The sequence below is a fragment of the Lontra canadensis genome, unplaced genomic scaffold (assembly GCF_010015895.1).
Source record: "Lontra canadensis isolate GAN:19392208 unplaced genomic scaffold, GSC_riverotter_1.0 scaffold13, whole genome shotgun sequence".
NCBI lineage: Eukaryota > Metazoa > Chordata > Mammalia > Carnivora > Mustelidae > Lontra > Lontra canadensis.
The window spans coordinates 14,998,196-15,010,224 of NW_022631007.1; positions in this window are offsets into that span (position 1 = coordinate 14,998,196).

Consider the following 12,029-nt stretch of genomic DNA (forward strand, 5'->3'; position numbering starts at 1 on the left):
TTTGTTTTGTCTCCCTGTTCTCATTTCTGCTACATGTTCATCACTGTTTGGCTAGGCAAACAGGCTTATCTAGATTTCATGGATTCAGGTTGAGGGAGCTGCTGTCTCTATGTTCCCATGATTAGTAAGGCAAGAAAAAGGGGATGTGTTGAAATAACACATTTGCTCTTAAATCTTCTCTTTGGATGTGATATGTGCCCCTCTGATCACATTTTATTTGCCAGAATAAGTCACACAGCCACAGCCAACTTCAGAAAGGGTGAAGTGCAATCCTAATATGAGCCTGGAAAATCAATAACTGGCGATTTTTGGTGAGTATCAGGGATGTCTTCCTGGTCCTTGGCCTGTCTGACCTGTTTCTAAGCTCTCTAGTTCTGCAGACAATCAGATACGATTCTTTTACTTGCAACAGACAGAACTCTAACTCAAGTTGACCTAAGAAGAAATGAGTTTAATGCCTTCTATGGCTGGAAGTCCCAGTGGTTGCTAAATCAACCTTTAGGGGAAACCAGTTTCAGATACTCAGATAACATTGACAGAAATTGGTCTCTATCCCTTGGTTCTGTTTTCATCTGAGCTGGTTTTATTCTCAGACAGAGTCTCCCAAAGGTTGAAGTTCCAGGCTTGTTGAAGGCAGAGACACTCTCAGGAATCCTAGTGAAGTTCCAGGCCTGGGCTAAAGTTGGTTGGCTGGTTTGAATCATGTGATGCACATCTCAAATTAATTAATTGGCTGAGCATGTGTGACATCTCATTGGTCAGGCCTCTTTTATGACCTTTGTCCATGTGCCAAGGGTGGGTTAGCCTTTCATGAGCTACCTGGTCAAAGAGTAGGGTAGGGTGGTTCCAGAAAATAAGTCAATGCCTTACAACCTAAAGAGGGGCAAAAGGGTATGGGACAGACAAAAATATCAGACGTCCTCCACAGATATTGCTCATGCATTTATTTTATTTCTCGGGCCACAAAGAACTCACATAGCCCTAACCTCTCCCACCAGCCCTTATTGCTGTGGCCTCCCTTCTACCAGGAGTGAGCTCTGATTTGCTCTGGGTTGCCCTTGGTGGCAGTCACAGAAGTAAAGTAGCCCCAACTCATCGTGTCCTGGACAGCATGGGGAAGCCAAGAACCTGATGGTGGTCTCTCCCGATTTAGGTTCAGACATTGCACCTTCTCAGGTCATCAGCAACCAGATTCAAATATAAACCCTGAGTTTTCTAGAAAGCCAAGTTCAAGAAGATATTTTAGAAGTCACTATTGTGAAAAACTCGTGTCCCCTCTCTTCTAGCATTGTAGATGGAGACAAGATTCTACTTTGAGCCAAAGGTGCCCAGATAACCAGGATGGAGAGGTAATGCTGGTCCCGTTTTAGCCAGCTACACCTATGTGGTGGTTACTTCTGGAATGCTTGTGGGCCATGTGAAAAGTCTGACAGAACACTTTCCATAAAAAGAGGAGGATGAAGTATCTCCACCAACCACAGACCTAGGAGCTGCATCCATGGCAAGAATTTAGAAATGACTTTCAAGTACATGGTTTATAAGCCTCTGGAGAGGGAAGGTGATCATTTGAAGTCAGTGGGAGTTCAGTGAGGGCCAATCATGCAAGATTAGTTTCATTTCCTTGTTTTGACAAGGAAATTGGACTCACAGAGCTGAGGCCTTCTGTAGACATAATATATCTGGATTGAAAACAGCATTTTTGGAAGTTTCTCATGACATCTTTTGGATGTATAAGCTGGGGGATCATGCTGGATTGGTAAGGGATTAGTGGGGCTCCAATTAGTGGGCAGCCTTCAGCTTTCCACAGGGCTTTGTTATTTATCCTCTATTGTGAAATACCTCTGTCTATAATTTAGATGACTTTGATGGCACGTTGGGTGTTATTATTAATAATATTAATATTTCTTATTAATGAAAACAGTGACCGTGGTGACAGAACTTCCACCGAGTGCTCATTGTGAACAGGCACAGTGCCCAAGGCATCACAAGGTTTCTATTATTAATGCTGCATAATCCGTTGAGGTAACAACTATGACTTTCCCATTTTACCAAAGAAGCAAAGGCCGGCTCTGGGAGGGAAATAACTTGGGAAAAGACAATTTAGCCTGTCTGACCCCAAGCAGTTTACAGCCCAGTGCCCAAGACAGGAGAGCGTGGGGGTGAGGGTGGAGAGGGTAGTTGACTTTGTTTCATTTCCACGGGGGTCCCCTGCAAGCGAGGGGCCTCAGAGGCTGGAGTTTCACTGCAGAAGCCCTGCTCACAGCAACCTTCCCTTGGGAGCCATCATCTTGATCCTGGGGAAAACCTACCCAATTTGAGGAAGACCTCCAACCGCTGGCTAAAGGGGAAGTGGCAATCCAGGACTGGGAAGAGGGGATGGGCAAGTGATGAGCGGGTATCAGGGCCTCTTACAAAGGGGGAGCCTCAGGGCAGCAAGGGTGTCAGTGCAGGCTGAGTATTCATTGTGGCAATAAGAGAGAACCCCAGATGGAGAGTGGGCACCTAGGACCCCTATCACTGGAGGATACTGGAGGATGCTGGATTTGGGCAAAGCAGGTCCTGACTCCACGGCCTGATGGCAGCGGACGGTGCCATTTTTGTGCTTCAGTGTTCGAGGCACAGGGTTCTCTTTAAGAAACAGGGAATAGTGGTGCCTGGGTAGCTCAGTGGGTTAAGCCTCTGCCTTTGGCTCAGGTCATGATCTCAGCGTCCTGAGATCAAGCCCCGCAGCAGGCTCTTTGCTCAGTGGGGAGCCTGCTTCCTCCTCTCTCTCTGCCTGCCTCTCTTCTTACTTGTGATCTCTCTCTCTCTTCAAATAAGTAAATAAAATCTTAAAAAAAAAGAAAGAAGAAACAATTACACGTACTAAATCAGGTAAATGAGTATTCATTTGTACTTGAAATCACAACAAATCACACACCTTGAAAAGCAGACACGTAACATGTAAGTTACAAAATCAGAAAAATGACCCTGTTTTATGTCATTTGGAATTATAGTGAATATTCATACCAACCACCCAACCACTGTCTATAGCACATTGCCCTTCCCTTTGGCTGCATTTCCTTTGATTGGGCCTGCATTTGACAATAGTTTTGGATTATTACTTTCTTTAGGGAGACAAAACAATCAGCTTAGACCTTCCCTTGGCAGGGTCAGTCAAAATAGTTTTGTGTTCTCGATGGTCCAGAAATGTTTCCTTTGGTTTCACGCACCGTCATCGGTCACAGGTAACATCGGGGGACAAATACTGAAGATTCAGGTGAACATTTACGATTGTTGTCAGATTTGGAAAAGTGGCTGTCACAATTCTTTCCTGTATGATTTCAGGGGGTTTCTATGTCTGCAGTCCCAGAAGTCACTCCTCCACCCGGATGGGGAGCAATAATGTAACTGTCCACAGAAATGGACACAAACCACAGAAAGATAGCCCGTGAACACAAATCATTTTTCCAATTCAACATCCCCCTAAATGGGTCCTCCAGATGCCCTTGGCCTCCCCGACACCAGCAGCAATCCAGTGGAGAGGAAAGAGTGGGAAGAATGGTGGTTTTCACCAGTGGCGCAAACACATTACTCGGCAAATTGTACAGAACAAATGCCCATGGGAACACATTGCTAGGCCCCCAGGACCCTGAAATGGATGTTGCGTCTTCATCACACCCATCCATCTTGCTGATGAGCCGGGGGAGCTGGTTGGCACAGCGCCCAGGCAGGGCGCGCGTCCAAGTGGCTGCACAGGGCTAGCAGAAGCTGGGGGGAGTGGGTTGCAGGCAGGCATGTGGCGGACAGGACCCTGAGTGGGCCGGGCGGGCTTAGCTCCCAGCTAGGTTCTCTGCCACCACCTAACGTGTAAGATGTGATGCGAAACCTGTTTGCTTGCCTTTACGCGTCACACAGTATAAACAGAATCCCGTCCTCGACGGGCTAAGCTTTTTGGGTCTTTGAAACCATCACTCATAGTATAATGATCTGCACACCAGCCAGGAAAGGATCCATATGAGATCTGGACACAGGTTTAGATACTGTTTGTTCCCATAGACCCAGGAGTGCTCCGTCCAGCTCTGGGTGATCAGGAAAGCCTTCGATTCCCATTCATGGGATAGTGACAACTCTTCAAGAAGGCTCAATCTGGGGGAGCCAGAGAGGAGCAAAGGGTGGAGGGGCATTGCTTCTTTTTATTTTCTTGCTCTGCTGCAGGGGGGAGCATGTTTGCCTGCTGTGAGTGAGGAGCAGAGGCAGGAGTGCCTGGAGTATGGGAGGGAGCAGAGCCCCAGGCACAAGCCTTCTTGTCCAGAGGCTGTCAGGCTTCCTTGTTTTGTTCTAATGCTGACGTTCAGAAGAACAAGACCTGCTGTCAGAACAAGGCCTCGTTTCTCAGGTTCACGCACAGGAATGTATGTGTCACGGCAGAGCTGCAACCCCGATGAAAGATATTTTAGTTCTGAGCCCGTTATTCATTAGTTTGATTGATTGATTGATGGATGGATATACCTAACTCTTGCTGCAAATGACTTGAGGCATTTTTCACAACATGGATTGTGAACCAGGAAAAATAATAACATGTGAGGACCGGGGGCACCACGCTTGGGAGAGGAGCTCAAGATGGCAGAAGTGTGGGGGTTGAGGAGGCAGAGGGTAGGAAGGCAGACAACAGACATGGGGCCACCCGTGGTATTCCCCACAAAAAGCTGAGACCAAAGCTGTGGATTCGGCTTTCACGGTCCTGATGGTCAGAGTAAAAACAGAAACATGAATCTATTACCAGATTCGGGAGTCCCTCCCTCAGGCAAGCAAATATTTCCGTGTGTGTGTGTGTGTGTGTGTGTGTGTGTGTACGTGCACGCATGTGTGTGTGACACCATCTTTTACATGGACTTTGTAGGTGATGTGACTCACAACGTCCTCAGTCACTAAGGCTCTTTCTTGGGTCATCGCTATAGGCCTGTGCAGAGCTTAACAGCAAAGTGCCACTCTGACAGAGGAGGAGGCCAGGTAACATAGACTGTGCTTCCTGTGGAAAATTCTAGAACCTGTGGAGGACTGCCTGGACTCCGTGTCTCTCAAACATTTCTCAGTGGAAGCTTGGATAAGAGTTGCTCTAGGGACAGATGGTTGCTTTTGAAAAGTGCACCAAACCCTTCTTGTTATTGGCTGAGGTCAGACCCAATTACCTCAGAGAGCCTATTAGATGGTCACATTGAGCATATGTTTTTGGAACTGAGGACCCAAACTTAAATTCTCCCTTATAAGTAAGCAGAGGGGGATTAAGAACACATTAGAAACCAGTGGGTTTCCCAAAGTTTATCTGAGACAGAAAAATGGAAAAATTACGTTAGATGGAAGTTTCTTGAGATTGACTCTTCATTATGACCCAGGGAAAAAAATCTCAGTAACATTCCCATAGGACATCAGTGTTGATTCCATATGATTTCTCAATGAAGCAGCAAGAAGAAATTCTTGCCAGTTGTGCCCTTAAAGAGGTGCATGAGATGACATTTTTTACAGAACCTCCGCTGGAATGAGGATTTTAGTTTGAGACGAGTTGCCATCTCGCTCTAATCTCTGGCAATAACTAACTAGCGGGTCTGTAGAGATTCCTCCTGGCTCTTGCCCTGAGCTTCCTGGGCAGAGGGGTGGGCAACAGAAGTGCTGCTGAAAGCCATTCCAATGATAAAGGAGGGGGGGACACAACAGTCTTGTTTGATGCCACTGGAATTACAGTCTGATTTGCCAAGAGACTTGATGGAAGCAGTGGTGTCTAGATGGAGTTCCCATGCAGTGCTTATCCTTCAGCCCGGCTGGGTCCTCAGTCAGAGGCCAGGGAAGATTCATGGGAGTGATAAGCATTGTTTTGTTGATTCAGGTTTCTTCATGGGCACCTGGATGGCTTAGTCGGTTAAGCATCTGCCTTTGGTTCCGATCACGATCTCAGGGTCCTAGGATCAAACCCCGTATTGGGCTCCCTGCTCAGCAGGGAGTCTGCTTCTCCCTCTCCTACTGCTCCTCCCCCTGCTCATTCTCTCCTTGTCTCTCAAATAAATAAACAAAATCTTAAAAGAAAAGAAAAGAAGAGAAAATAAAAGAAAAAAGAAAAGAAAAGAATTCTTCAAAAAGGGTTAAGGAGTATAGCCTGGCTTAGAACTGCGGGAACCTTTCTGAAAATCGTGCCATCTCGACCATCCGTCTTGACGTGAACTTTGTCCTGGTGTCATTAAGCTGAACGAGCTTGTAGCTGATCTGTGTTCAAAGAGCTCACCACCTTATGTAGCATTCAACCCAGAGCAATTTTTAGCAGTTATGCCTCATTCCTTCTTCTTCTCCCTTTCATAGTGCCTTGAAAAACAATGAACAATCTTGTTCTTTTCAGAGAGGATAATTGCCCATGATTGTGGAAGAAAGCAGGTTTTGTGCCAAATTTAGAAGCTCATGTGACTGCCTTGTGTAGGGCAGCTGCGTATGCTAGCAGGATTATCCGGAAGCTGGATTTGCATATCTAGCTGAGGGGGGCCACTGGGATGGTGCTGCTCACTTTGAATAGTGCTCTTACCTGCTAAGGAGTTTGAGGCCTATCCAATCTGCCTCAACTACTGTAGGTTGGATGTTGGCAAAGAAGTCACGGTGTACCACACCCCACATGCCTGTCCTTGGGGCCTGAGGTGAGGTCATTAACGTGGGGAGCACAGAGCTCATTCTGCCTGCATGAACCCCTCCCTTGTGCTTGCCATGATCCTCGTGCTAGGTCACAAGGCAAACAGTGACCCCTTGAGAGGATACATCTTAACCCCAGGACCTTAGGGCATGACCTTATACGGAAATTGGGTCTTTACAGAGGCAATTGACTTTAAAAGAGGTCATTAGGCTGGGCTCCAATCCAGCATGGCTGGTGTCCTCATAAGAAGGGGACATTTGGACACAAGGCAGGACTGTGTGAAGAGCCACAGGGAGAAGGCCATGTGGAGACTGAGGTGAGCAGTCTGGGAACATCTGGGGCCAGAAGAAGCAGGAGGGATCTTTCCCCTCCAGATTTCACAGGCTGCAAAGCCCTGCCGAGTCCTGAATTTTGGACCCCCACCCCGTCCCCTGAACCGTGCGCTGATAAAGTTCTGTCATTCTGAGTCACAGGATTTGTGTATTTTGTTTTGGCAGCCATAGGACAGATACACTAATCAATAATATTATTTTCATTTTGTGGAGGAGGAAACAGAGTGTAAGGACTTTCTCCAAGCTCATGTAGCCGGTGTTATGGAACGGCCCCAAGGATGATGTCATTGTTAGAGTTTCTTGGTGCCTCCCATGCCCTGGGTGGGGAGGTTGCCTACTGATGACAGCCACTAAGGGTACCAGCAGCCTTCCTTTGGGAGGGCGGAGGTGTAAACATCACAGTCCATATATCTTGCATTGCTGCACAAAATCTCCTTCCTTCGTGTGTCACCATCTATTCTGTGCACAGACTCGGACACTGAATGAGCAGAATGGGCATGACTATAAACAATGAAAGCCCTTCCTGGAGACTTCGGCCCCTGATTTCAGCCAATATATAAAAAAAAAAAAAGATGCACTGAATATCCCCCTTTGGATGATGTCGCAGAAGTCAGAAGGCATGTCACTTAGAGATGAGAGGTAGAGCCCCCTTGCAGAGCCAAGGGGAGCACTCAGCCCCATGGGCTCAGGAATCAGAAGATGGTGTCTTGACAATCAGCGCGAGTGAAAGGTTGCAAGATGCAAGATTGTAGGGGTGATCAGCATCTTTCCTGATTACAGACCAGAGAAGCCTGAGGGAAACAGATTCTAGGCTGTGGGCAGGAGTCCTCGGAGGGGGTCAGCATTGTATGAAACAAGACGAGCCTGCTCCTGCACCACTGTATTTCCGGCAGCTTCTCGATCACAGCAACCATCTGCATAATGCAGGCCCTCTTAATCCATATTTCAGTAATTGTAACCATAGATCACAGAAATTCATTCGCATGGCACACGAGATAAGAGATGAAGAAACTGCTTTATGCATGCAAATCAAACCCGCTTGTATTCCTGAACATAATGATGAAAAAGAAAAAAAAAAAGTGAGCTTCCAGATGTGCCAGAGAGAGATTTTTAAGACGTACAGTCACCCCGTAACACATTCTGATGAATTTTTCAGAGATGAAATATGCCTTTGATTAAGGAAGGTTTTTTTCCCTTTTTGATAAGTCCTGTGTGCATTGGGGTACTCATTTAGTCGTGATGTCCTATGCAAAGTGCAAGGATAAAACCTTCACTTTGATTTATGATGATGGTTATTAATTTCTGATGCAGCTTTTTGGTTTGGATTATTTGGGGGTGGAGGGATTTGGCAACCTATGTGAGAAGCCAGGGAGATTTACTGGCATAAACATCACAGCAGAGGTCTAGCCGTAAATAACAGAACTTCTAAAAAAAGTATTAAATCCCACATTATTAGTAGGTACAGGAAGAAACTTTAAAATGTGAAAAATCAGTTGATACAGACTAGGTTTTCCGCACAGGTTACTTCCGAAGGGAACCTATGTGCGGGGACTAGACATATTTGTTTGTTTGTTTGTTTCTCGTGAGAACTCTGATTCCAAACCCTTCAGTAGAGTGGTGTGTCTCGTGGATTCTGGTGCAATCAGCAACTGAGACCATACCTGTGGCTCCTTTTGCTAATGGCCAAAGGTCACAGAATCTGACTTTGAGAGCTTATGTTCCATTTCCTCATGCAAAAACACACAGTAATACAGCTATACCCAAATCCCAGCTTTGGGGATACATGCCGAATTCGTATAACTTTGAGTCGGGATAGCTCAGGGGATGTCTTGTTCTTGGCTTGGGCAAACAGCTTGGGGGATAGGGGTGAGGATGTCATGCTGGCCCGTCAGAGCTGGAACATGGGGAATGAAGGGAGCTGGGAACCTGGTGTAGCACCGGGGAGGGCCAGCCTCCCCTCACCAGGCCTGCTCTTCTCAGGGTGGTCTGGCTGCTGTCTGTGACCATGGGATGTGCTGGCCTGGGGTCTCAGGGCAGAGCCATGATTCCAAGGAAGTTCTGTGATTGCTCGGAGAGCAGGTCTGGTCTTCAGGGGTGGGTTTGGCTGGATATACCTGGGGATCCAGACAGGATCCAAAAGCTTGAGTGAGGCCCGGGTGGACTTCAAGAAGCAAGACGTCAAGCAGGGGGCAGGAAGCCTATCGAGGCAGGTGGTGGCACCATGGGTGGGGCGGGGAGGTGAGGGAAGAAGTCCTCTTCCTGTCTCAGGATTTGAGACTTTCCTCCAAACACCAAGAGTTGAAGGAAAGTGAGAGTGTACAGAAGCTAGCATCTACTCTCCCTTGGGCATTTCTGGAAAAGCAGTAACACTTTCAGAGAAATGGCCCGCATGGCGGTGGAGTTGTGCTGGTTCCCAGGACCCTCTTGGCCAGCCTCTGCTTGGCCTCCTGAGAGTACCATGGTCTCCCCTGCCTTGCTCTTGGGCACTGACAGGCTGCAAGCTTTTGACCCCCTCTGCTCAGCCAGGCGGAAAAACATGCCTGTTTGGGATCACTTATCGGATAGTTTCCAGAAAACCAGCACGTGGGATTGTCTTTTATCAGCTATGAACCAGAATGGGGCCAAGGGTGGGTGGGGTGGCGGGGGGAGAGGGAGAAGCCGGAGGAGCTCCTGAAAACCCACCCAGGGTGCATCTCAGGAGGGAGGTCTGAGAACACACAGCTGCTTTGAATAGCTGAGAAAATGTGCAGAAGGACCTCTAGCAGAAAGCCAAACTGGGAGGACGCCCCGTCTTACTGTTCTTCTAAGGTTGTGGCAGGGAGGGAGGGCCCCTCATCTGCCAGTTTCTGTTGGCCTGATTTTAAATTGCCACCCCGAGACTGTGGCCACCCAGACCTTTGGCGGGTCACCTGAGCCGGAAAGCTCGGGGCTGCCCCTCTCCCTGCAAAGCCAGCCAGCTTAGGCCTCTACAAGTGTTTCTGTCAAGCAGAGGAACAGACAGACCTATTTCCTCTGAAACACTGGTTAGGATTCGATCTTCAAGTGGGAGAGAAAAGCTCGATTGCGGGGAAATGCACTTTTTATTTTTTTATCTTTTCGGTGTTCCAAGACTCATTGGACCACACCAGTGCTCCATGCAATATGTGCCCTCCTTAATACCCACCACCAAGCTTGCCCAACCCCCATCCCCCTCCTGTCCAAAACCATCTCAAGTGATGAATCATAAAATTACCCTTTATTCCCTCCCAAGTCCCACCTGAGTCAATTAAGTTTAATGAAACAACTGGTTCACGTTACAACTAAAATTCAGGCAAACCAGATTTTTTTTTTCAAAGTTGGAGAAGAGTCAGAGCGGTCATCATTCAGTCCGCATCGTTAGGCTGGGGCCCAACTGCTCACCCCCGAGGCTGGTGCGTTTGAGTGGTCCCACACTGATGCAGGGGATATGATGTGAATTTGGAGGATTCTTCTGGGAGTGTGTTGTTTTTTGTTGTTGTTGTTGTTTTGTTTTGTTTGTTTTTGTTTTTGTTTTTCTTTTTAAGTGTGAGGCTTATTTGGAATTTGGAATTCTTTGTCGTAGTTAAGATCTGGGGAAGGGTGAATTTTAGAAGTAGAAGCCAATGCAAATGTTTCATTGGAAATACGGGGAAACGGCTTGAGGAAAAGTCTGTCATGAAACAGAATTACAAGCTCCTTGAGAAGAAGCCACTCCTTTGAAAGCTGTCTAATGCCTCGTCGTAAAGCCTTGGAGAGAATCTTCTGGATTGCTCCTTAACCACAAGCACAGGCAAGCTGGACAAGCCGTGTGTGCAGGAAGATCAGGGGAAGTCATTGTATTTTCTGGCCCAGCTCTGGCCTCAGGTCCTCCTGGGCATGATGCCACCTTCCCAGCCACCTGCCAGTGGGCTGATGCCAGACTCTAGGGAGATTTCCATTTTCTTTTCCAGCACCTGGGCTTTTCGTCTCCATGTTCACAGGTAACGAAGGCACAAAAAGCAGCTTTCAGGTTCTCTGCCTTTTCCCTTTTCCTTGGATTCTAATCCTTGGATTCTATCCTGCCAGGATCTTGAGGTGCTGACAGCATCTTTCTGACAGAGCCATCCATCCCATCTGTACTTGGATGGACTTCCCTCATCTCTCTGGAGCCTGGGGATGCTTTACTGTTCACCTGTTTTGTCTCTATGAGTGAAGAGCCCTCCTGGTCCTCACTGTGGAATTGTCTCCCCAAAGGCTAGGGTCCCCAGGAAGTGTGCTTTAACAGGGAGGGTGATTGCCATCCCAGAACGCACCCCCGCCCCCAACTCCAGGACTTGAGGCTCCATTGCAAACAAAAAGTGGCCTTGTTAGCACTTGTCAGAGGCACGTGCAAGGGGCATCCAAGGCAGACTCAAATTGGCACCCAGGTGGTTTTTTTCCTAAGGAGAGTTTGAATACACGGAGTCTGGGAAATTGTGCCAAAACCACAAAATGAATCAGCTCTCTCTGATGAAATCATCTGATTTTTCTTTCTCAGGCGCATGCCAGGAGGTGAGGGAAACATGTAATGAAATCGGTGGCTTTGGAGACATCTGATTGGACGATGGCGCGGCATCAAACGTGTCAAGGGCATTTGGTGATGCCCTCCCCAAGAACAACTAGCTGGCTCTTTCCTTTTTCTATGGTATGAACACGACCTTCAAGTTATGACAGATCCTGTTGCATGTCTGGAATGTAAGGGAGTATAATTAGAATGAGCTGTCCATGCAGAGACGCATGGAGAGGAGGTAGAGCCAGAAATGAGTCAGAGGGGTGGGGAAGTAGGTGTGGCACGTGTGGGGCTTGAGGACGGAGGGGCATGGGGCCTGCGGAGCGCTGTGGCAAAGGCCTGTCCTTTGGGTCTCGTGAGTGTCAAGGTGTGTGGACAAATCCCGGGATGGAGCCCTGTGGAAGCGCCGTTATTCACAATGGCTCACATCTGTCATCTGGGCTGGGGCAGGTCCTGGGCCAGAGGTGGTCACAGTTCAGGGACCAGCACAGCAAGAAGCAGGGTCCAGCATCTACCCCCTGGA